This window comes from Phacochoerus africanus, chromosome 2 (genome assembly GCF_016906955.1).
Source record: "Phacochoerus africanus isolate WHEZ1 chromosome 2, ROS_Pafr_v1, whole genome shotgun sequence".
In the NCBI taxonomy this organism is placed as follows: Eukaryota; Metazoa; Chordata; class Mammalia; order Artiodactyla; family Suidae; genus Phacochoerus; species Phacochoerus africanus.
The window spans coordinates 215,618,921-215,646,094 of record NC_062545.1 but is presented as its reverse complement, the minus strand read 5'-3'; the positions used below and the strand labels follow the sequence as shown (position 1 = coordinate 215,646,094).

The following is a 27,174-nucleotide window of genomic DNA, read 5'->3' as shown; positions in this document are numbered from 1 at the left end:
AAACAAATATTCTTAGAAAGACTCTATCATGCTATACTTGCAATGCCATATGTCCTATGCGCCCACTTTACATTTACTGTTGAAAGATTACCAAGTTGAAGAAATAATTACCACTAACATTTTAATTAATCACATAAATTATCTTCTTGGGTTTTTTTTAAAGTAAGATTCATATAGTGAAACATACAAATCTTAAGTATAATTAGACAAATTGTCCCAAACGTGTATGACCACGTAACCCACCTCCTTTACAAGATGTACGTTTCAATTACTCTAGAAACCTTGCTCAAGTCCTTATCCAGACAGCCTTCCCTCCCTCAAACTCTCTTTCCCCCTCAGCCAAGGCAACCACTGCCAGGCTTTTTGTCACTACAGATTATTTTACCTGTTTTAAACTTCACATAAAGATAATCTTACAGCCTGTACTCCTTTGGGTCTGCTTTGTTTTTAAGATCTATACATTTTATACACTTATCAGTAGTTCACTGCCTTTTTTTTTTTTTTTTGGCAAGGAGTTTTCCATTGTGGATTTTTTAAATGGCCAGAGGGACATTTTTGAAATTTGTTATAAATCCTGGAGATGCCTTATCCTAACATGCATCTCACTGGGTTGCAGTTTCTTGGTGAACTATACTTTTGTACCTGACATGCCCACTGGCAGATGGCCAGCATCTGACAGGGTGTCAACATCCTGAAAGCCCAATTACTGAGATGAGAATGAGCACAACTCTAAATGTTTTCCCCTAGAAATAATGTATTTTAACATGAAACAACTCTGGAGGTAGATGATCAGGGACAGAAAGCCCAGTTTGCTGCTAGCCACAGTCTTCAGTAGGACATTGATCCTCCCTGATCTTCACTTTTCTAATCTATAAAATGGGAATAACATGAATGCCATAAAAATTTACTAAGAAAATCAAATATTACTTGTATGAAATCTCTTCATAGACTGTAGAAAGTAGTTAATTCTATAGAATGTTATTACAATGTAACTGAGACAACTGCCCTTCCAGAAGACATTTACTGTGTAAATTTTTAGACAAAATTTTAAAATTAAATACAAAAGCTTGAGTTTGTTGAGTCCTTACTATTTTGTAATCAAGGACTGGTCTAGTCACTGTTTGTGTCTATATATATGTATAAATTCTTTAACATTTTAAACGACCTTACAGAGTAAGATACTATTATTGTCCTCATTCTATAGATAAGAAAATGAGAAAAACACATTAAAAGACCTGCCCAAGCACTTACAGCTTAACTTACAGCTTACATGAGGCAGAGCTGAGGTAAAGGCTCAGGTGCTTTGGTTCCAGAGCCCAGATTATAACCACTTTGTTGTGTTTCCTTTCAATAAATATCTCTAGTATAAGTTCAAAAAATTTATTTTAAACTGTAAGACTCAAGAGAGAAAAATCAAAGGATGAAAAGATATAAGGACAACTTTATGGAGATTCTGAAAGAGACTTTTAGGCACTTTCAAGAGAGTCCTGGGAGGGGGAAAGTGGGGTAGGGGAATCTTGATATTAAGAAACAGGAGTTAAATAGGAATAGAAAGCAACATATGGGCTAAAATGATTGCATTCTGGGCATATGAGAAGGTGCTTGAAGCACAATTAGGAGCTCTGAGACCAAGAAGAAAAGTGAGGACTAAGGCCCCCTCAACACTCCTTCAGCCCCTCCAAGGAGAAGAGAGAAAGGTCATGGTGAAGCAGCAGAGTGCCCACCCTGATCACCAGATGGCATGTTCTAGCATGTTCTTTCCAGACTCTGGCTGCTGGGATGCACAGCCAAGGGGGAATGGGAAGGGGAGGACCGTGCAAACAGCCTTTCACATGTGAGAATATCCACAAACCTATCCCTAATTCAGGAAAGGACACCCATGGTACTGAAATTATTGCTTAAGAAATTCCTTAATCCAACTAGGGAGTATGATGTTACTTTCTATCTCCAACAAGTAGTAATTCTTTTTAATTGATCAATTATGTGTGATGTCTTAATAAAAATTAATCAGCAAGTGACAGAAGTACTTTTTGTAAAAACCCCTATTTTTAACAAGTATGCTTCAGAATGCCAAAGAATTAATTTTCCTGAAGAATATTGACAGTTTAGCTCCATAGCAGGATTGCACTTCAAAAATCTGTGGGTTTAGAAAGTACATTTGAGAGCACTGACTTCAGCCCCCACACTTTGCAAGTAAGAAGACTGAGGCCTGGGAAGCTCAATTGTTTTGCCAGGGTTTACAGGGATTGACAGTGACAAAATCAGCTCTAGAAGCAACGTCTGCAGGTAATGATTATAAAAGTAATATTTATTTAATGCTTTACTGTACGCCAAGTAGTGGCTAAGTGCTTTGGATATGTTATTTTAATTAATCCTCACAACAAACCTAGAACATAGATAGGACTCAATTAGGTGAGATTAAATTGACTTGAACTGGATAATTATCCAATTCTTTCATATCAAACCTATGCTGTTTGAGGTTCAACATTTTGTTTCCAGAGAAAATTTAACAGGTGCAGAGGAGGATGAAATAACATTAAATTGTGAAGAAAATGTTGACAGTGTATTTCAATGACACGATGACCCCTTTTCACTTTGATAATCATTTTGCTAAAGAATCATTGTAACTAAGGAAATATATATTCATTACCCCACAGAGAGTGGACAAAGGGTTAGGAGGGTGAAGGGAAGTGGACTTTTTTCTTCCTAAATATTGAAAAACACCCATCTAATCAATATCAATCTATGGAAATCACTTCAGCATATTTTCTACTCACATCCCACAAACAAGATGTAAGGCAACCCAAAATAAGTTTTCTTGGTGTCTGAAATTAGATTTTGTAGAGAATGACATTTTTATAAGCATGGGACCTGTTTTGCGGACACAGTTCACATCCTTTAAGCCAAGTTACCATCACCTTTTAGAAGGGCATTCCTGTCCTGCACTGCATTGCTACAAAGCTGAAAAGAAAATGGTTCTGTGACAAAGTTGCCAGTATTCCCAATTATATTAACAGGCCCTCCATGTTCATCCACAGTACACAGTGTTCCCAACAAAGCTAGAGAAGTGGGATGACCTAACCAAAAGTAGGCACAGAGGCTCCACCATACCAATGCCCCTGAGGGAAGCAGCATTTTGAGGAGCTTGAGTGCTCAGGTATGACACACAGGCATGTGTACACAGCTCCCTGAAGTCTGATGAACCTCTTCCTTGATCACTGGAGGTCTACACAATCTGCCCTTTAAACTCTGTGAATACATCTCAATCCAGGTAAGGGCAGACTTAGACCATTAGTCACTTAAAAAAGACAATGGTTTTGTTTTTGTTGGATCATCAAGAGTATGAAGCAGAGGCAGGTAACAGTTTCTGTTAAAGACTCACCTTCAAATTTTTTTATGACTTGAATCCTACACTTATTCCAGATGTTCTTTCTGATCACTATCTTTGTTGAATCTACCTACGGAATCCTAGGAGAATGTTGGGCAATGTTTAACTCAGAGTTGGTTATACATACATACATACAACCTTGCTTATTTTGTATTAAAGTGCACTTGGCTTGCCTCCAAAAGACTTTTATGAAATTGCCTTAGGAGTATGTTACATAAAGATGTTCAGAGACTGGACTTTAGAGTATAAAGCCCACATACAATTAAAAAGAAAACCTCTAAAGCTAGTCATTTCAGATAAGCAGAGAAGTCACAGAGTAAGTAATAGCAAAGTTTGCTAAACTATCTTACACTAAATTCCCTAAAAGTGGAAACTCAGTCCTTCTGAATCAGACACATCACCTCCAAAAGCTAAAACAAAAAGAGTTCACACAAGATACTCCTTTTTCATCCATAGTTAGAACGATGAAATTTGATCATTCTGAAAATACTTTGCTACTCATCTCAACACCAAATTACTTTTATGAGTCAACTATAGTGAAAACACTGCAAAAACTCAGAGGTAGTTTCACATAGCTGAGACCATTTACATATACTAATTTGGAAAAAATTGCTTTCCAAATCACAATGTTTTACAAAGGCCATAGTCTATTTTTCCTTTAGCGCTTTTTTGACAGCTGGAAATGGGTACAAGTTGTAATTTACTTGTATCCATCGCCTACTTGAGTAGTGCTCGGTAAATCATTTCAACAGCATGACAGATAAAAGGCAATAATGAAAAGTATTTGCAATCTTCTGAGAGTTATAATGTGCACTGAAAGCAAATAGTAACTGATAATTTTTAAAAATATTAAAATATACATATACCCAATGATTACTAAGATAGTGCCTAAATGTATTTAAGGATCCTGCAATTAAAATATTCTGTAAAATTCTGTGCATTTTTCTAGTAATCCCCAACACTTGTAGTCCTCCTGGAGAACTGATTTGAGAAAAGTCCTGCAAGATACAGCAAAACCTAATGGTGGATAGCCATGGATTTTTGTAGTCATGAAAGTAGAATCATTAAAAAAAAAAAAAAAAAGTGTTTTTCAGCAAAAACACTCCACAATTTGAAAATTATGGGGAAAATAGGCCGTGAATCACAAGGAAGAAAGAAAGTCAATTACGGCGATTACCAAAACAGCCACACAACATTTCAGAAATGCCTGACTGAACAGGACCACAATACACTTCAAGTTATGTGAAACAGAAAATTAACCAGTATTTGCATCTACTATGTGTGTTGTGTTAACAAAGTGATTTTGATTAGGTTTATGGTCACATTGCAGGATCACAAGACTTCACAAAGAGGATTACTTTAAATATGAAATCTTTCAACTGTAAAACTAATCATGTCTGAAGGAGGCTGGATATTTAATATTTCTCTAAATTGGAGTTATCTCTATTTCTTTTCCAGATTGACTGAGGCTTCGTTTTTTTTTTTTTTTTTTTTTTCCGTGAACTGAGTAACCACGCATACCCCCCAAAGAAAAGAAAATATCTTAAATGAAAAGAAATGCAACCCTTCACTTCACATTAGTGCTCTCATAAATTTAATATCCACTGTTCATTATCCAGAGAGCTGAATAACATAAAAGACATTTTCTTTCCTAGTCTTATTTTGCACAAGGAAAAAACAAATCAGTATTACAATTGACTTGATATTTGCTCTGTGGGCCCCAAAATCTTAACAATAGAGTTAACATTTCCAGTTCATCTGGAGGCCACAGCCACACAGCTTATGGAGAGAAAAAGCAAACAAAACAAAACCCTCCCCAAGGTTTAAAGGTCGAGATAGGAAGTTTACAGTTTTTCTCTTCTGACTTAATTACACAAACAGACCTTGTTAAAGAATTAATCTCAGTGGTCAGTATTCACTACACCTTAGTTTCTCAAGAGGCGATTAACATTGATTTGAGCATGTGACCTTTGAAATTTCTGCAGCATGTCTGAGCATAGCTACTTCTGATCTACATAAGCCTGATATACAATAAGTGACAGGCAGAAACATGGAGAAAGAACTACGTCAGGTAAGGTGGAGATATATATTGTGAATGATAGCATTTCACTATTTCAATGTTTTCATTTATCACCTTAGTAGGTGTTAACATAAGAATTGTCACTCCCCTCTAGATCTCATAAAAAGTTTCAGGGTATAAGCATGATAATTACTGCTGATGATGCTCTATCATATACTTGAATGTTGCTAAAAGAGGAGATTTTAACTGTTCTCAGCACAATAAGGAAATGGTAATTATGCAACAAGATGGAGGGGTATGTTGTGGTGAAAATCACACTGCAATATATACATTTATCAAATGAACAAGTTATACCCCTTAACTTATACAATGTTATACACCAATTGATTTAAAAAAAAACCTGGAGAAAAAAAATGCTTTGTTTTGTTTTTTAAATGTTCCAGGATGTTATATGATTGCCATTATTAGAGGGATAAAGCCATCATAACAACAAGGGTACGATTCATATTATATAGTTGTTAAAAATATTATAAAGTTAAATGGAAAATAATTCAGTATATATTTTACATACCATACAAAATGTGAAAATTTAGTAATTCTCATGATAGGACTTAATTCTCATATATATAAATGTATAAGAAATTCAGTAATTACGAAAAATATTTTGTCAAATTAATAACTACTCTTTCATAAATCTAATCTCTCAAGTTTTTATACAGAATAGAATAATGGCAAAGGTAATAACTGTAGTAGCATCAATACTAATAAAAATGGCTTTATTTATTAAATATCCCATGTACCAGGCATATTACTCTTTAAATACATTATCTCATTTAAAGTTCATAGCCCTACTATGAGATAGGTAGGTGCACCTACCATTCCTATTTTAGAGATAAGGAAACTGAGAATCAAAGCGGTTACACAGCAGGAATTTAAACTCCAGTCCATGCAGAGAAGACACAATCAGCTAAGACATGCAAAGATGCAGATTTCTAACAAACATCCCTTTGGGGCCTTATGGCTTTGGGTAAGATACTGAAACCTTTTATTTCTCCGATATTTTTACTACATGAAATAAGGGCAGAAAAGAAAGTGAACACAGAATTGCTTTACAGCAGTTAACTTTGTGAGTAACTCTTGAATTTATGTGGTGTTATTCAAAGCAAACAACGCATTGCGTGACCAGTGTTTTTGCCTGAGGTGGTGGGGGTAGGCATGACTGAACTGAGGAATCCAACTGCCTGGAAAAGGGCACACAGATAAAATCTAGTTCTGGAAAGGACCCCCAGGTTAAAGTTAGTAAATCAGGAAAGGCAGTGATCTAGAGAAATAGTCAACTGGGCCTCAGAGCATCAGATTCAGGGAGCAAAGAAGAGCTAGAGCATGGGCTGGAGTGAAGGGACTGCATGGCCCCAGCCCTTCTGCCCAGTTAGTCACCACCCAGCATCCTGCACCAGCTGGAACAGGGATGAAATCAGAGAGCACAGAGGGATCTGGCCCTGCACTGGGGCAGGAGGGCACTGGAATGGGATAAATCTAGAACTAAGCCTCTACAAGTAGAGCTAAGAATAAAATTTGCTTTTCAAAAGAGCTGAGGAATTCCATCCCAGCACAAGCCTGCCTCAGGGTCCTGCCCTCACTGATCTCCCTGCTGAACCCTTCTTTCCAGAAAGTCACCTTCTCAGACGAACCCCCCCCCCCCCTTACAGCGGCCCTTATCCCACCTCACCCCCCCACGTGGTCACTTTACATCTCCTTCCCCTGCCAAGGTTGTTTTCTTCATAGTATTTATCATAACCTCATTTATTTTACACACCATTGTCTGTTTACTGACTACCTCCCTACTGGAATGAAAGTGCCCTGAGAAAATAATCTTGTCTTTGTTGATGTCTGCTACACCCCTAGTAACTAGATCCATGTCTTGGACACAGTAGGAACTCAGTAAATATTTGTCTATTGAATGTAAGAATAAATTTCAAAATGACACTGTCCAAATGCCATTTCTCATTTCCTAGGGTTTTGGTTTTATGGGCTGCTATTGTATAAATTAAGAGAAGGCTAAATTGGTAAATAATAATAAACATAATCAAAGTTGGTGACCTTGAAAACTTGTGAGTTAATTCAGGCGTAAATACTGCTCAAAATGCAGAACTTGAATGTTTTGATAGTTTGATAGAACCCTGACAAAACAAACTACAAGATATGCTCTATTTCACAAAGAAATGGAGCCTTGGCACATCTCGAAAAGACCAAAGTTATTAGTTAATCACTGAAAACCCATACTCCTCTTGGATTGTTTTCCTCTAGTTAAAAATAAAAAGGTTTTTAATGGTAGGATATTTATATAACTGATATGTACCACGTATATAATCAAAAGCAGTCCTTATAAAACTATAAAAATTAATTTTAAATGTTTCTTTTTTTCTACATAATTATTAAAGTAAATGCAGACCCTAAAGTCAGAACTTTAATAAAAACATGTTTTAAAAAACAGGATATAGAAAGAAAAGACATGTGACACTGAGGCATACGTAGGCATATGTCATCTTTCTTCTCACTATAAAATTAATTGAAATGAGATTCTGGAAACATGAAAATGGAATTTTAGATCAAAAGAGGCATCTCCTTTGTAGAAGATTATCTAGCATCTAAATTGAAAATGAAACAAGACTGACCCATGTAAAAAAAAACTAGTTTTGTTCATTCGCTTGCTTGTTTTATTGAGATTATAAAGAGAAATGAGATATTTCAAACTATAATTAGGCATTTGACTACAATTAAATCATAATGTGCCCACTTCTCAGAATGTTAAGTCCCATGATGTTATGTGAAAATCTGACTTAAGGCTTCTTGGTTTCTAACTCAAAATCTGAGAGTAAACTAAAGTTCATTTCAAAATTTGCGGGTAAAGTTCATTTAACAAATAAAAATCTATAAGAAAAACATAAGGGAGAAGCATTCAGAGCAACAAACTGAACTAATGAATAAAAAATCCTTAGGCAAAGGAAATGTAGAGACAATTCATATAATAGGAATAATTACTTGCAAACAAACATTAGGGAGAAAGTATCACTTCAGTAATTAAAGAAATTCATATTAAAATAATAATGAGGCAGTGTTTTGCCTGTTAAATCAACAAAATCTAGATGATATTTTTTAAACTGACCAAGGGGGAAAGCAACTGTTAGCCTATATCATGACTGGCAGCATTATCAGCAAATACATCCTTTCTGTAACACAGTTTGGTGATAAGTTTCAAAAAACAGAAACATGTTCATGTCTTTTGACCTAATGATGCCACTTCTATGTACAAATACTAAGAGAAATAATACAAAATACAGATAAAGCTAATCCAATTAAAATGTTCCTCAAAACTTTGTATTTGGAATACTGATAGAAATGAGGAAAAAAACAAAAAGCAGTGTCTAACAATACAAAAATTGACACATCTAGTCCATGAAATATTGGGAAGCCATTATGATGATTGTCATGAAGAGGCAAGATAGAAAAAATATATATGTATATATATTTATGCTAAAGTGATAACTGACAAAGTACTGAATCAAAAACTCACCACATAGTATAGAGGACCAGAAAATTTTCTCAAGTCACAACAGTGGGGTGTTTTTTGGTGAAAGGATTATTAATGGCATTTTTTTCTATTTCTGAATTATCTATATTGAGGTGATACTACTCTTCTGACTTTAAAATATGTGTAAACCATTTAGGGTATAGGAAGGTGAAAACAGTCTTAACTGACCATTGTATGAGAGCAGAACATTAAAAAAAATTACTAATGGTTCATGCTTGCTTTCAAATCACTTCACTGTAACTCAAGAAAAGAGTAAGAAAAGCTATTCTTACTGTACCACTTGTCAGACACACCTAGGTGTAAAATTTGACATTTCTGTGCTTTTCTAGTCTCTACTCAGATGGTGAGCTACCACTGGAGCTCAGTATTCAGCTGGGTAGGCCTATAATGACATTCATTTAAAATACTAATACATAAGCCATATATTTCTAAAAACTGGCCATGCCCCTCCTTAATTTTTTTCAGATAATTAAACAATTGAAAATGATAAATTGTCCCTTTAATGGACTTAGCAACCCTTTGGCACCAATTACATCAATTAACTACAGTACCATACTGGATCCAATATTGCATCTTCCACAGTGCATGAAAAAATATGTACGAGAGACTTTTATCAGCAAGGATCAGTATTATGTAAGGATCACCATGTCACCTGGACTGAGAATTCACAGCATCCTTTCCATAACAACAAATTCAAGTTCTACTTTATCACCTAGAACACCACAACCCATGACTACAGTGTGGTAGGCTAAGGAGATGGACTATTATTAAATCTTTCTGGGACAAGAACAGGTGGCTGTTTTATATAGCTCCTGCTCTATGATAATATTCCCGCAATGATCAAGATTTAGATCTGTAATTACCTGAAGACCCTGATTTTCACCTCGGTTACTGATATGGATGGTACATATAATTGCAATAAAAAGCCAAGACTTAAAAAATGACACTTTGCAAGAGGTGAGTATCCCCAGGCTCCAGTGGATTAATTAGTTCAAAGTAGCCTTACATTTTTTCACTTTGTTACAGAGGGTTGAGAATGCCATGAACATAAACACTTCTACCCTTGTCATGAATCTTCTTTGGTAAGGAAAAAATTTTTAAATAATAATCTATCATAACAGAAATAAAAACAAGCTTTACCTTTTTAAGTGAAACACTTTTTTGGCATAGGGGGTGAGATATATAGTCCACTATTCTGAGGAAATATCAATTTGATTAAAAATCAAACAAACAAAAAAAACCTACATCTAACCAACATTAGATACTTTTTAAAGCATATTTAAAACAAAGCATTTTCTTGATACAAACATAGTCACAATGGAAAACAAACAAACAAACAAAAAAAAAAACTACCCGTAAAATGCAAATGCTACAACTAAAAACAAGAGACCCAATGGTTCTCCCCACGGAGCAGATAGAGACTTATGAAGTAAAAGGAAAAGAGAATGGCATTTGGGAACAATGACCTCAGGTTGTGTGTCCAAAAGCCAGTTAGAAGAAAGCAGGGCTCTGTTTCCAGGAACTGTTACAAAGTCCTTTAGCTTTTCTCTCTCCTCCTGGTGCTGACTGTTCAATTACAGCTCTACAGAAACATGAAGTTGAGCCTTGAACCCTTCCCTCTATGGAAGGGAGGGTGAGGAGAGGATAGGAGAGGGGCAGTTAAAATACTTAGTTTTGCCTTTATTACTCTGCCTCTCTTCCCCACCAGACCGTCAAGAGCGAGTCTGGAGGTCCTCACAGCTGGCACATTTTTCTCAATGACTTCTAACAGGTTGTTCTGGGTGTGCTTGCCAGCGCTAATTACACAAGACACTGGATTGGCTTGATCCCTGACAAAATTCCAGAGCTCTATAATAAAGCAAAGGACAGTGTGAAAGATAGCAAGAGGAGGCTAGGTAATGCTTTTGCATGCCCAAGATTTCCTTCAGGCCATCCTCCTGCTCAGTCCCTCCACCTTAACAAAGACGCACATTTGCTCTGCTCTGCATTTGAAGCTTGAAGACATCAGACCTATGGATTTGCTGAGGACAGCTTAGTCTACACCAAGTTGTCTCACTGAAGCATCCCCACTCACTCCCAGAGCAACCTGCTTGGATGTTAATTTCATGATCGCCATCCTAAGCCCTTTTCCCACTACTCCTTAACCTTTGCGTATAGCTCTGCAGTGAAAATGGCTGCAGACAGACAAAAATCATTTGGAAAACTACAGAAAAGACTCAGTGAAGAAATCTGAGAGGAGAGGTTGTGGAACCGACAGAAGTCAACTTCTTTCCATATTTGACCTTCATAGAAGAGTAGTTCTCCACATTAGGCAGGTAAAAATCAAAGAGTCCACAAATTTGTCAGTAGACAAAAGCACAGAATCAGCTATCAATTCATTTTCCTCTAGGATGAATTTGTGAGACACAGATTCTTTCACTTAACATCTGACAGGTAGATTCTTTCCTAACATGAGCAATGGGTATCCGCAGCATGTAAATACTCTGTCTTTACTACATGTGTAACCTTGAAAATTACAAGTGATGTCTTAGGACAATCAAGGAGACCAGTGTTGTCCAATCTACCTTTGTGCAACAACAAAACTGTTCTATGTCTGTGCCATTATATATGACAGCCACTAGTCACATGTGACAACTGACCACTGAAAACATAGCTAGTACAACTGAGTTTATAATTATACTTAATTATTTAAGTAATACAGAGACTCCATTTCTTATGGCAAAAAAAAAAAAAAGAATAAATATCTGTCTCTTGTTCTTCCTCTGAGTGTTCTTTGAGAAAAAGCAGTAGATTCCTCATCAAAGTAGTTACTATCTGATGTGAAACCTGCTATCCACTGAGACCTCCTGCATCAGACAGAACCCCATTTCTGGCAGTTATGACAGGGACAGTGTTAAATACAAAAAGGAATGGACTTGGGTTCTGAAGACCAAGGTAGAAAGGCTAGCTCGATAGTGAATTCTCAACATGAAGACTGCCCTTTCTAGCACCTTTGGAAGATTTCCCACTCACTCGCTGAGAAATGGTTATCCCTATGGCAAAGAGGCCAGTGTGGTCCATTTGACAGAGACAGATGTATTCAGTTCTCATTGAGAGATATGGAAACATAGTGTAATTTGTCACTGTGGTACCTAAATAATCCAAAAAGGAAAAAGAGCCCTATGCTTAAAGTATCTAAAAGAGAAGTTCCCAGTATGGCACAATCAGTTAAGAATCCAACTGCAAAGGTGAGTGAGCTTGGCCCACTGAGTTAAAGGATGAAGCATTACTGCAGATATGGGATAGGTCTCAGCTGTGACTTGGATTCAGTCCCTGGCCCAGGAACTTCTACATGCTGCAGGTGTGGCCATTAAAAAATATATATATCTAAAAGATAATTTATTTGCCCTTTACCATGTTCATGTAGGCCTGTGGATGCAAGCTTTTATCTATTTGCTTATTTCATTATTTCTCACAATTCTAGTTGCAAAATCAATACTACTGTAAAATCCTACTACATTATTGTACATCTTTTCTTCTAAATGATAAAAACTATTTTGAAAAACTTACACAATCAGAAATGGTACCAGATCTCTTAAAAACATTTATTAAAAACTGTTCTGGAGTTCCAGCCGTGGCACAGCAGAAACAAATCTGACTAGGAATCATGAGATTGCAAGTTCGATCTCTGGCCTCACTCAGTGGGTTAAGGATCTGGCATTGCCATAAGCTGTGGTGTAGGTTGCAGATTCCCATGTTGCTATGGCTGTGGTGTAGGCCGGCAGCTGTAGCTCCGATTAGATCCCTAGCCTGGGTACCTCCATATGTCACGGGTGCGGCCCTAAAAAGCAAAAAAACAAAAACAAAACTTTTCTTCACATTTACATTTCTTTTACTTAGTATCCTTTTTTTTTAGTCTGAAGAACAGTCACTAAATGACAAGCTTGATATACTCTTTAAGGACCTCTATCATTTTTTAAATGTCTTGAAATAAAACCATTCAGAATGAGGCTAAGATGCATATTTTTAAAAATTTTTTCATAGAAAGTAACCATCTGTAGAATAATCCATTGTCTGCTCTACCAAGGTGATTTATTAAGGATAATGAAGCATATGATTTAATAGCTGCCGCAAATCCTTTTTCAAGTAGGATGGTATAAATAATACAAAAAGATGGTCCAATAATATCCAAATCCTAACCTGAGAACTATTCTATATGCTAGGTCACAAGAAATTAGATGAGCTCAATTAACTGTGGAGCCAAGTGAAGTGTGGCAGTTAAGGCTCTAACCAGCGTCTCTTACTGTAGTAGTGATTATTTAGTGAAATCTGCGAGCTTTCCTATCATGGTGGAATTTGAGTAGCTCTTCCACATGACAACATAAGGCTCTCCAATTAGAAATTGACATTATAGTAGCATGACTTTTTCCAAAATCATAAGATTCCAGATCTCTGCCTATTTGTCAGTGCAAATTGTACTAGGCAGTGTTTGGCTCATCCTTACAGTCCCACTGTGCCCTGCATTTAGCAAAGATTAATGTACGATGCTTTAAAGAATAAATGCATAAAAGGGAGAGCAGGCAAGTGAGTGAATAAAATGAGGTCTCTAAGATCCTTGAAGGAAAAAAAAGTGCAGTATCTTATCCCTGTGAGACCTGGTTTTAACATTTATCATCACTTAGACTTTTGAATTCTGATGGCCAGTTGTCAAGAAGTCACCTCCTTTGGTGACAAAGGTTTCCTTAGACCAGCTTCCTATGAAGCATGAAAAAAAAAAAAAAAACATAGAAACATTACACAGTTTGAATGCAAGTGTCCAAACATTAGCTCCTATTTGCAAATTGACACACTCCTCTTCCAGCTATCTTTGTTAATAGTGACATCTTTAGAGATCCTTATGAAATCAGTGAGGCAAATTTCTGACGACAGGAAATACAAGCAGTCAGACATGCTAGTTGTTTGGCATAAAAAGACTGCTTGGCTATGCCTTACAGACATGGCACAGCCATTCATCGATAAGCTGGCACAGCTAGTCCTGTCCCCATGCCACCCAGGGAGTCCATCTAAAATAAGATTAGATGCTGCAAATCCTAGTGTGCAAATAATACCAGGCTGTGGAAAATTTCCATGGCACAACATAAACAAGGGGCCTATGTGTGAGACATATGTCACCTTCTAAAAAATGTATGCTTTACCAGGCACAGGCAGCACCAGCATATTTCCACACTGCAGTTTCTAGCACTCATGCTCCTGTAAGCCCGGCTTGCCAGAACTGAGATCAATTTTATTAGATACCATTAGTCTCTGTTAAGGCGGTCATTTGAATAACAACAGATTGGCAAGTATAAAACTAAGGCACCTGTTGTACATTTGGCAGCCTTGATGAGGCCCCTTAAAACGAAAACAAATACGAGCTATAATCATGCCAGGCGATGGCTTTTGGTTCAATAATGACCATGTGTCAGAATTAAGTGCAGCTGGGAATTCCAACCACAGCCAGATGTAAAGGCAGATTTGTCTTGTCTGGTGGCATATGAGTAGATACACACAGTATACACAGATTTGGCTTTGTCTTGGTTTGGTAAGAAGCTAGGTAAGAAGAACTTAAGTAAAATAAAATTAATTACTCAAGAGCAACGGACAGTGCTGTCATAAACTGTAGAATTAAATATTAAACATATAGGTTGTAAGACATGGACCATGAACTAATCGACCTCTGATTTTTCTGGGCACATTGACTTGCTGAGGGATTACTTAACAACAGTGTACCAATATTACCATGGGTTAGGTGGCAGAGATACCACTGGGGAAAAGACTTGGCTCTTAGCTTTGAAGAATTTGTAATGAATCATTGTAATAAGCAATTACAGTGCACTATGATAGACACTATATATAAACTTTGAGTCTATTTTAGTGTATAAAGGAAGGGTATCCAGGCTTGGAAGGATAGGAAGACTTCCTAGAAAAGTTGTCAGCTAAGGTAAGACCTGACGGAAGTAGGGAGTCAGGCAAAAAAGGGAAAAGAATTTGTAGGAAAGCCAGAAAGCATGCTCAGAACTGCACACAGAAGGGTCAAAGTAGTACATCAGGGAAACAGGAAATATTTTAGCACAGCTGGAATGTATGTATGTTGCAGTGGGGGAAGGTAAACAAAAAATGAATAGAGAATAGCAAAGTGCCAAGAGTCAAGGTAGGGAGAATGACATCGAAGGCCAGGTGACTTTTGCTAAGTTTTTCAAGCTTTACACTCATGGGAATGGAGAGCTAATGGAATATTTGAAGGAGAAGGATGACATAATCAGTTTCTTCATGATCATGCTGGCTACAGTACACCCAAGCAACTATACAGAATTCCCAACTAAACACAGAGAGGCTGCAATCCAGGCAAAAGATGATGAGGGCCTTGCCAACAGATGCCAGCTAATACAATACAAGGTAGTGGATAAATTGGTCGAAAGAAAATTAATATTTACTTTGGTATACTTGTAAAAACAAGAGATTATTTGGAGAAAACAGATTTTAAATGATAAATTTAAAATCAAGATTTAAATTATATATATCCTAGGGGTATTTTGGAAACAAAATCAGGTAGAGTCTGGACAAGAGTGAAAATCAGATTCAATTCAAATACACTTAGCCGATCATTTCTTAAATAGCTGAATAGGCATAACAATATTTATTGTACTTGTCATACTTAATTTATAATTATTATCATCAAAGAACATTTATTAAGAACCTAAGTATGGAAGAATCCTCACCAACCACTACCCAAGAAGGTAGCACACATAGCTTCAGGCTCCGAGCAGGTGATGTTTACAGATTAACTCACAAGACAATATGGCAAAACAGGACACTATATGCATGTGAAAACCATTCTAGAAACCTGGGCAAAGAAGATTTAATTGTTGACATACTGGAAGAGCCATCAAAGACCAAATCCATTTTCCATGTAACTTTATTTTATGTGCCATATCTGATTTAAAACTTCAGGGTGCTTGTTGTCAGAGAAAAGATAATTTTCCAGGTCATCAAACAAATTTAACATCCTGTCTTGTATTATTTATAAGACCATAATTAATCAGAAATAGGTTTCTGAGCCCTTACAAAAAAGAATACATCTAACATTTTATAAAATGGGTTAAATGGAAAAAAAAAAACTTATCAGATCATCTGTTATTGATCAGGAAATTAAGAGGTGAGCAGTGAAAATAAGAGTATTTTAGAAGACATTGTAATTGACAAAATTTCCCAGATACAATTGTGGAGGACAGGATGCCAAAAAATAGAATACATACATATCAGTCGCTTGGCATAATTTCATTTCTCTGATGGGAGGCTGCTCTTCAGATATCTCTGTTGGATCTATATTTCTCTTTGTAAAAATTCTTTTGATTCTTTACCTATTGGGCAGCTATGAAAATGCCAGCCTTTGTGATTTTTAAAACATGTTCTTGGTGGAAATATTTTAGTTAACCACTTCTGCTCCAGGACTGACCCCAAAGCTCAGACAGTTGTGTCACTGGCCTGAAAGCATGTAATTTTAGAGCTGAAAAGCGACTGCCAAAAAAAAAAAAAAAAAAGGCATTCAATCCAAACCAAACTGCTTAAGTCAAATAAATAAATAAATAAATAAATAAATAAATAAATAAATAAATAAAATTCAATGCCTCCAGTCCCAAGCAGAGAAAGGAATAGAAGAGACTTTTCAAAAACGATAGTGGGAAAAATCTATAAAATGTGTAAGATTCTTCCTGAATTTGGGTCATGAAACCATGTCATTGGGTATACCTACCTGGTACACACAAAATAAATGTTTTAAAAATTCATGTCAGACACAAGAATATACTGAGTGGTTAAAAATGGAGTGGGTAAAAGTTGGGACCATTTACTTAAAATCTTGGCTTTAAGTTCCATATTTACTATATCTAGCTATGCAAACTTGGGCAAATACTTAACCTCTCTCTCTCAAATATACTGGTGATAATAAAAGCACATGTCTTACCTAGTGTTGTTTTAGAGATTAAACATGATACTGAATGCCTGGCAAAGAGTAAGCACTCAGTAAATTTTAGCAACCATCACTATTGAGGCTTTACACATCAACCATGACTGCTATACTTCTAATATCAAGAAAATTAAAAGAAATTTGTTTTTCACCTATCTCAAAGTCCTGAAAATCATGAGAGGTTTCAAATGAACAATTAGTGTTCACATTCGTGATTGCAACTAAATTCAAAGAAAAGGGCATATAGTTCTTGAGTTGAGAATTAGAAAATGAGAGAATAATTAGGAGGCTTTCAATGGATGCAAGTTCGGACAGCTGGCAAGGAGACAAAGGGGAGTCCAAGAACATTATTGGTAGAACCAAAGAGGTTCCTGAGGGCAGAGTCTTCTCCCTGAGAGTGGGGACTCTGATGCTGTATGTAGCTCCACTGGAGCTACACTGAGAGGGGAGGCTGGACACACAAGTTAGGATGAGACTGAAAAGGCCTCTGACTGCTGTGCTGACAAGGCAGCACTTGAGTCTGCAGAGGTGAAAAGGTTTGCATTTCAGAAAGCAAAAGTGTGCAGGAAGAACTGAAAAAGAGAAAGGAGAAAATGAGGTACCAAGGCAAAATAAGTAGACCTAAGTATGGATGAAAGATTATATTTTAGGTTTATAAAATGAAGAATGTGGGATAAAGGAGAGCCTTCTATTTCTCAACCATTTAACAAGCAGATTTAAAAAATGCAGATCTGGAATACCAGAGAGAAGTAAGAAAATTTCAGGGTCTTCTATGTAGAAATCATTGCTCCTAGAAGAAGCATATAGGAATACCCCACTTGAGAGTGTGGACAGTGAACAGAAGGGGGCCGTAGGTAAAACAATAAAGGTTTAGAATTGAGATAGAGACAAAGAGGTCAAAACATCAAATGAAGGGGAGAGAATGTTGAAGAAATAGTCAAAGAAGGAACTCGAAGAACTTCTGTCCATAGAATATTTCCAACAGAAGCAGCTCTCCAAAATGTATTCCTCTAGTAAACACTACATAATTCCTTACCCCCCATCACCACCCCAAAAAAAAAGTGAAAATCATTACTTAGCAAGTAAGTGGATTTAGAATACTTAAAACATTTCCAATAGATTACTATTATTAACCTTTAGCTAGATACTCCATTCAAATTAAGATATAAGCTATAATTTATAAATAAATTAAGATATAAAACCATGTATCTTAAAATCACATACTATGACTCCTAGCCTGGGAACTTCCGTGTGTTGCAAGTTCGGCCCTAAGAAGCAAAATAAAGAAAATAAAACAAAATAAAAATCACATACTGAATTAGTTCAGCCAGAAAAGTCAAAAGTAGTAAAGTAGTAGATGTATTTTCTCTCTTAAAATCTTTTAACAATATCTCGACTAAGTTACTGTTACAAGAAGTTCAAATACATATCTGTGGGAGTCAGGGGTCTACCTGTGCAGTAAGAAATCATTAGTACACGGTTCTGTTCTATGTGTTCCTCTGGTTGGCTGGAGCAGTAGGAAGGGGCAGTGGGGGCTGGAGGAAAAAATTATTTTAAACTTTGAAAACAAATGTCTTTTGGCCTATAATGGAATACCAGATCACATTTGATGTGTCTAGTCTAATTTTTCTCTGTGAAATTGTACTGGCGAATCTTAGGGAGAGACAGAAGGCAGTAAATTCCTATCCTCCATCAATACATTTGACCTCAGAGCAAACCCCACAACTGGCTACAGGCACCCACCATCCATCATTGCTGTTGAAACCTGATCTTTCATGGAAGGACAGCTGCACTGGGCAAAGAGCTAAGGCGCTTTCTAAGATGTATTACCATAAAAAAAAAAAAAAATAAGGCAATTCTGTTGCTTCAGTATTTCAATTAACTGCTTTTCTAAACATGTCTTCCCCTAGACTGCAATTTCACATTTTCACATCAAATATCATCAGGAATCTCTTAATACATTTTTGATTTTTGAGCAAAATGCTCTCTTTGTACATTTTAGGTAAAATCATTTCTAACTTTTGCTTTAAAAGCTTTCTGAGATAAACAGTGTACTAGGGCATACTAATGTCTACAGACTTCTAAAAATGTGTTGGAGAAGAAAAGGTAGTTCTAGCATCTGTAGTAATTATACCACATACACAACACAGTGCACAGGGGGCAAATTAAACCAAACACACATATCCAACGAGTCTTGATTTTAAATCAAGTAGCAATAATTTATAGCAAATAGCTAAAGATAGCAGAATACCAACATACAAGCTAACGTTATTGAATAGACCATGTCCATTATGTGACTCCTACACCTAGTTTTTTTTTTTAATTTAAAATACAAAATAAAACAAATTCTTATGTAACTGGATCTTCATTATATCTATGGCTATTTTCTCCATTTTACAGATGCTGAAACAAGACCCTAAAATGTTATACCATTTCTCCCAAGGTTCCACAGTGATTAAACTAAGGTATAAATTCAATTTTTGTTGCACTGAATTTATACCCATTGCAGTAGAGAAAAAAAGGAAGTACGGAAGCTATTGGCAATCTTTAGCATTAGCTTTATATACACTAAATATGCACATCGTTAAATAAGATTAAACAGTAACTGTCAATTATTTATAAAATCAGTGCTAATATAAATCTTTTTGTTAATAAAAGGAGTCCATTTAAAAAAGAAGTAACTTGTTACTTGTGACCCAATGATTACAGATGATCATTTACTATGTTTGAAATCACACTTATCTCCTAATCCCAAAGCACCACTGAAAAGCACAATTTTCTAAATGCAATTCACGTATCTCAATTTAGTTAGCTACTGCTACATTAAGAATATAGCTTGAGGGCTACTGGGGAGAAAAAGACAATTAAGAATTTATAAATTCAATTAATCTCATGAAACTGACAGAGTTGTGATGTTTAAATCCAATAAATAGCAATATGGTAAAGGTCACAACACTCCTGACATTGTTATTTGAATGTCAAAGTTAAGTCCCGTTTCTGGCCAGTGAACTCAAAGAACTAGAAGAAAGTCTAGCTTTAGATGACTGCTTTTGCTCTTATATTTTGTTAGAAATGCTGAAGAAGTCAAAGAGGAGCCTGTCACTTAAGGGCGGCCATTTGCGAAGGAAGACAAAGCTTCCCGCTGCAGGCTGGGAGTGAGGAATATTCAAGTTGTCTCAATACTGTTCGCCCCCTGATATCCCTGATCCAATGGCTTGCAGACAGCTTTCCAAATGGCCCTCCCTCTCATTTCATTTATTGATCTATGACATACAGGGATTGATTTGGAGGACAGCAGAGCTTGAAAAGTCAAGGAAAGTCCAGTTCTGCCCTTTGTTTTCTGTAATTTTTCAAAAAGCTATAGAGTAGCTGGCAAGTACTGATGGGATCCTATTAAATATATCAGCATCAAATAGAAAACAATGAACAGGAAGATAGTGAACACATCATATTGAGAGGGAGGAGGCCAGACGTCACAGGCTATTTTAGTTATGCTTTTTTTCCCCAACAAGTTGCTCTGAGGAGTGTGGCAGTATATCTGGACACGATACTTAAATAACTTTAAGGTCTGCCTTAAAAATATTTTATAAATAAAATGTTAAGAGAAGAAAATGAAAACTGCTGATCACATGAAAGCAAATGGGTAATTTATTAAAGGGGAAATGAGGGACTTAGGCTTGAAATGTAATCTTGTGAGTTACATCTTTCAAGAATTCTATTTCATTAATGCCTCAGCCTCCTACTGTTGTCATGACTGTATTATTTAGGTTACATTAGGTCAGAGACTTCTGTAATGTGTAAGCTTCTGCTCTTTGACCTCCTGGAAACTTATGACGTAAAGAAAACGCTGAACTTGTACACAGGAGGCTACAATTTCATATAATGAGCAATCAGTAAACACAAGCCATTTATTATTTTAGATATCTTTCTTAAGGGCTTAATTGTGGAGAGTCGAAACATTTTTATTTTTAAAGTGCATGGGGGGCAGGGATCTGGACACTTTTAATTGTCAAAACAAATGCAAGCCAAGCATGACATTTTAATAAGTGCTACCAACTACTAATTAGAAGCAAATGAGATTATCTATATAGGAAACATATCCCCCAACAAAACTATCCTTTGGTGGAAATGTCACTGTGCTATGAAATAACAGAAGCTTAAACAAGTGATGTTTTGTTGGAATGAAATTTACTGACAAATCCCTTCTAAGCAATCTTCTTCCACATTATCAGGTTTCTTCTGTTGACGTGTTATATAGGAATCCTCAATCTTGTAGTTCACAGAAAGAACGACTCTCTCTTTGCTCTTGGCAAATCATTGATAATATAAAAAGAAATGTTTTAAACACTGACTTTGCTTGAGGCTGCAAGTTGCCTTCGTGCCATCACAAGTAAATAGCTGCCTTAAAAGATTTTATCAAAGAAACCAAACAGTACAAAGAAAGAAAAATAACTCCATAAGGCAATAAGACACTCAGAGTAAGCCCGCTTAAAATATAAGTAATTTACTCAAACTAATCTTTTCAACCAAAAAACTACCTTTCCTTTAAGAAAATGGGAAAAAATAATACACTCCTTAAATACTCTGAGAAACTAAATAATTATGTCTTTCTATATAGTACTTCATATATCTGGGCTTAAAATATGAATCCTTAAAGTATATGTTGTGGCTTAAGTTGAATACATCACATTAAAGGTAAAGTTTATTTTTGAGATTACCAGAAAATTTGGGGAATTAGAAGGGCACCCATGACCACATGTTAAATGTATACATTTAAAGAGGTGAACCTAAAAGTATGATGTTCTCAGGATCATAAATTAGAGCATACACATATTTCAAGTCTCAGAGTACCCCCAAAACACATGCTGAAACTAAAGCCGAGTAGTTTTAAAGCAAAATCACCTTGAAAATTTCATCATTCCTGAGATTGTATTAACAAATTCTTATTTATCCATAGGATCATTTTAAAAATAGAAGTGTTCAATGGCTTGATAAATCAAGTTTGGTCTGAAGGAAATCCAATATGCAAATACTTGCAGTGCGCTCTTCTACAAATAGTCACCCTTGTCAGTTTGAAAAACTGAAAATCAACAACTGAACAGTGTAAGTATACTTGACCTTATTGCCTAATGTCTATCAAGATTGCCACAGCTGGTCGATTTCAAATTTGTGAAACTGACACTTAAAAATGTATGGTGCATCTCCAGTGTGGGTCCCTCAAGTGCTGACTAAACTGTAGTCACAACCTCCACCTGCACAGCACTTACAAAGCTAGTTTAATCACACCATCAATCTATGACTACACATTCCTTAAAGTAATTCTGCTTCATTTCTCTTTTAATCTTACATTATGCAAATAACATCCTTATCAGTCCAATAAAGAAAAGTTATTAATGTTCCTACTTGTTTATCCTTGAGATACACTGAGAAAGTAGGGTCACATATGAATTTGCACAAATATCTCTCCTATGTTTCATGCTTTCTCTGAAAAGTCATCCTTACACCAGCAGTTTTGGAAAAGATCTAGACAATGTTCCTGAAAAACCCTTTAATCAAAGTCTACTAATGTCTGAGCATGAGTTAATAGGTTAAAAAGACAAAACAAAAACTTAAAGGACTACCTGATTTTTTTCAAATGCCTCTCTAGGAAGGGTTTGCATATGCTATACCAGGGTATCTCCTGGATATAAGAACAGTTATACAGGCCCCTAGTGGCTTAGCAAATAGCAGCAGATGAGGGGATTCCGATTCTTAGTTCTTTGACTAAGACTTTTGAGATATTCTGGCTTTAAATGAATGTCAATCTTAAAAGGCAAATCAAATCATTGTATTTAATACTTAAGTAGTTTCACTTGTGTGGTTATCTACTGAAACATATATATTAAAATAGAGGACTACATTTCATTACTTTAGTAACTACAAGTACACCAGTCTAAGAAGAATTTGTTACATAACCTCCTCAATAAAATATTTAATTCATCCACCTCTTTACATGTCATTACAAACGTAATATATTACTCATATATATTAAAATATATTTGAGAGACATTTTCCTCTTTGAATCTCATTTCTACTATACTATTATTACTGAGAGGCTTAAGAACAGATTATTTCTATGCAAAGCGCTCACTATTTAAAATGAAATATAGATATAAACCAAATGCCACTCTTAAAATAGTAGAAATCTAAAATAAAAATATTTCCTAACAATAGCCAGTGATAAAACTTACACTGGAGTACGTCAATTTAAGAAGATCTACAATTAATAATACCCCTTGATCCTCATCCTCTAGCTGTCTTTCCTTTAAAAAGAAAATTCTAGGCAGGCACATTTACAGCTTTTAGCAATTTTTAACTGGACACAATCTGACAGCTGAATTCATGAAACTGACCAGCTTGTCAATTTCACACTTTGAAAGTACAATAATAGCTGATAGCATGAGGGTGAATTTAAGAAATCTGTCACAGAATTGCTAGCTCCATTGAAAAGCAAAGTACAGTACATAATTATGGGAGGTGGGAGACAGGGAAATTTTTTTTCTATTGTCCATTTAGGATGTCTGTTTCAAGAATTAGGACACTGAGCATTGAAATTGTATTCTCTCTTTGCCAAGCCAATAAAATAATTTCTGCAGCATATAACAGAATGTTTTCAAAATACACATATCTATCCATCTTTGTCCCAGATCTCATCATATTACCAACATGTCATAATCTTTAAGCTGGTGTCATCTAAATACTCCTTTAATTCACAATATTTCGAGTCTTGGTAGTATACTACCCTGATTTTTACTCAAGTTGAGTGCTGGGTGTGTACACTTTGTATTCTATAGTGATAGAATAGCTAAGATGGTCAGAAGTATGAACAGACAGACTACCTCCCCATATGTGTGCTACAGGATGGTTGGAAGAACACACCAAAGGGAAAGGTCCGAATTTGAAGCTCTGAGGGTCCAACTGCCAATCTATCTGAAGTCCCAAGCAGTTTCTAGTCTCTGAGAGGCTCAAAGACTATGCTCTTACGTCACATGCACTGTGAGTGTGAGCACATAAAAAGGGGAGCAAAAAAAAGGGAGAAAAAGTTTAAGAGAAAATACAGAGGAGCGATCTCTCAGGAATCTTCCTGGGTGCTTAAGGCACAAACTGTAGAGTGGTGTGAGGGATCACTCAAGAATTCTGGAGAACAGAAGAGACATTCAGCAAGTCCTGTACTGGGTGGCAAGCTGGAAACAATACAAGTGGATTGTGATAGTCCAGGTTTGGGAGAATGGAACTACTATGCAGGATACTGGAGCACCCAATTAATGAAAGCCAAGCTCACACTCAATGTTGAGGATTTTTTTTTTTTTTTGGAAGCATTAGAAAACTGACTTAATTTGTTAATGCTTCTAAATGAAAATCAGCCTCACGGATAAACAATTCAAGTTTGCTCCATGCTTATGTAAAAGCTACAATAAATCGATAGAAAGCAAAAAAAAAAAAAAAAAAAAAAACGTTTGGTTTCTTAGCGGCTTTCTTTTTAAAGTGTTTTCTACAACTTGAACTTCTCAGTATAAATTCTCCGTTCCCTTCGCTACGGAAGGAGTGTGTAAAAAGAACGTATTCCCCTAGCAGAACTACGAGCTTTGATTCTACCACGAAAAGGTCTCCAAAACAATCCCCCTCCTCTAAGGCAGCCGCGTACTTTGATTCCTGTTATTTCTCCTTCTCCCCACTAGTTCAGAGGACAGAAAGAAAAAGAAATTGCCCCCTCAACCCAAACCATCCCTCTTTAAAACCGTAATCCTTGCCCCTAAAAAGAAAGAAAAAAAAATGTGGTGACAGAATCCCTGGGTAGGGTCGGATTGCCCCGCCGCTCCTCCATTTCCCCAATACTACGCCCACCCCAGGAGGAGAAAGAGGGGATCGCACAAAAACACAGATTCAAACACCCTCATTCCCTAGAATTGCTACTCTCTGAGGCTTTATGGGAGAAACGAACCCGTGCAGGGGAGGACCTCTGCCCAAGGAGGTTCAGAAGAGCAAACTGTGCGCTCCGAAGCCGGGGCGCTGGGCTCGCGGACGTGGAAGTGTGTAGCTGCGGCCCCCGAGGTGCGGGTTGCGGGAGCCAGGCTCAGGGCGAGCCTCGGGCGCAGACCAGGGAGGACTCTGGGGGGCGGACCAGGTCAGCTCGGGGGACTCACCTGGTCATGTTGGCTCCGGGCAGTAGCCTCCACCGCCTCCCGCGCCGCCACCAGCACTTTGCTCCAGCGCCTCCGCGCCCCGCCACGGCAACGCAGCTCGCGCCTACCCCGGCCGCCGGAGTCCGGGCGGCCGATTTAATCCCGCGGAGCCTCCGCCGCCCCCGCCGCGGGACTAACCCCAGTGGCTGCCGCCGCCCGGTCCTCGCGCGGCCAGCCCAGTCCAGAGCGAGGAAGTGGAGGATAGTCAGCGAGTGAGTCCAAAAACCCGAAATTCAGCATCCAAAGGAGCGCGTCCCCCCGCCCTCCCTCCACCCCTACCCCCTTCTTCTCCTCCTCCTCCGCCTCCTCCTCCTCCTCTTCCCGGGCCGTCCTCCTGGCCCTTCTGAGCCCGCGGCTTCCGCGGCGGTTTCTCCTCTTCCCGCTCCTCCAGCTCGCCCTGCGCTCGCTTCTCCCGCAGCCGCTGCCGCCGCCGCTGTGTGTCTCCTCTCCCTCCTCCTCCTCCTCCTGCTCTTCCTCCTCCTCCCGCTCCTCGACGCTCCGCCGCTCTCGGCTGGGGGGTCCGGGCCGTGTATCCTCTCCTCCCTCCGCCTCTCCTGTTTCCTCCTTCCTGCTGCTGCTTCTTTTAAAGAGGAGTCTTTGGCCACAAATAGCAACTCGGCTGCCCCCCTCAGAGCCTCCCTCCCTTTTTCTCTTCTTCCCCCCAAAAAGTGAAGCGCAAAGGAGAGGTAACCAGAAACTGGCCGGCGGGGGGAGAGGGGAGGCGGGGCAGAGGGGGGCGAGGCGACGCCTGGAGCCCGGCCCGCGCGGAGTCAAGGGATGGCCATTCCTGCCCAATCCTTGGACCTGGCGTGAACCTGGTCGTTAAGGTTGAGGGAGAGGTGGTTTGGTGGGGGAAATTAAAAGAAAAAAAAAATCTCAGGAAAGTGATTGGAAAGGTTCCTCTCTTTGTTTCCCTGTCTGGGTGATTTCTAAAATCCTTGTAACGTGCAGGGGATCCCACGAAATCGCGGTGCCCTAGCGCTGAGGGATTGTGCGTGCGCGTTGCCAGTGCGAAGAGTGTGAGTGTGGGTGCGCCCGGGCGAGAGGAGAGCCAGGCTCGCTGCCCCCGCTGGCGAATCCCTGAATCTGGCTCACTGGCCCACTGAAGGGCCAGAGAGCTGGATGGACGAAGAAAGGCAGGAGAGCTGGGAGAAGGCGCGGGGGGCGCGCGCGTGCACACACACACACACACACACACACACACACTTGCAGAGGAGGGGGCTGGGTGACGTCACTCCCCAGCATCCATCCTCCAGGCAAGAAGAGACCCCCCCCATCTATAAAATTCACTCTACTCCTAAGAGGTGCACACAGGAGTGCTTCCTGCTCTGGGTCCCTGAACGCAGGAGGAAAAATGCTGGTCACAACCCATTCAAAGGAGTGATACCAATATAAGAAGCGTACGTTGAAGAGACACATTTTGTGACCACAGCCTCAGTTCACCTTGGTAGCCTCATTGAGGGATGTTTGGTGGATCCACTTTGGAGTCAGGAAGAAAAGGAAGTATTGAATCAATCTTAGTGTAATGGCTCTTCTTTTGCTTCCATGCCACTTGCTTTATGATGTTGAAAATGCAGTACTCCTGGCTCTGTCTGAAGGACACCATCAAACCCTCTCCCTTGACATGAACTCAGTTGTTGGGCTACTCCATGTGGACTGTTAGCTCAAGAGGTACATTTTAACCTTCTTTACTCCTCAAGGATCTCCAGCATGTGGAAAAAGTCAGCAGCTGGAAGCCACCATTGGAGACTGGCCTACCAAAATTTTATTAGAAACTTGATCAGAAAGGTTAAGTAAAGTCAACCTACTTCCCTTGCTCTTTGTGTGTGCAGGCCAGCATATACACACAATACTTATTCCTGCAGGCTCAAGGCTGTCTTTGAAAGAGGAAAGGTAAGCAGACCCCTTAGATTCAGCCTAATGATCCTATATCCTGACTTGCAGTCTCAAGCTGCCTGTTTGTTCCCA

The 27,174-nt window shown here is 38.0% G+C and overlaps 1 protein-coding gene across 11 annotated transcripts in view; it reads right to left on the bottom strand.

Moving 5' to 3' along the window:
* Window positions 1–25,898, bottom strand: part of PTPRD (protein tyrosine phosphatase receptor type D) — a 523,599-nt gene extending 497,701 nt beyond the window's left edge. For all 11 annotated transcript variants that reach the window (XM_047767649.1, XM_047767654.1, XM_047767651.1 and 8 more), the window contains exon 1: window positions 25,168–25,898. The gene's annotated coding sequence lies outside the window, so the exon portion shown is untranslated. The remainder of the gene's footprint in view (window positions 1–25,167) is intronic.
* Between the last annotated feature and the right edge of the window lie 1,276 nt (window positions 25,899–27,174).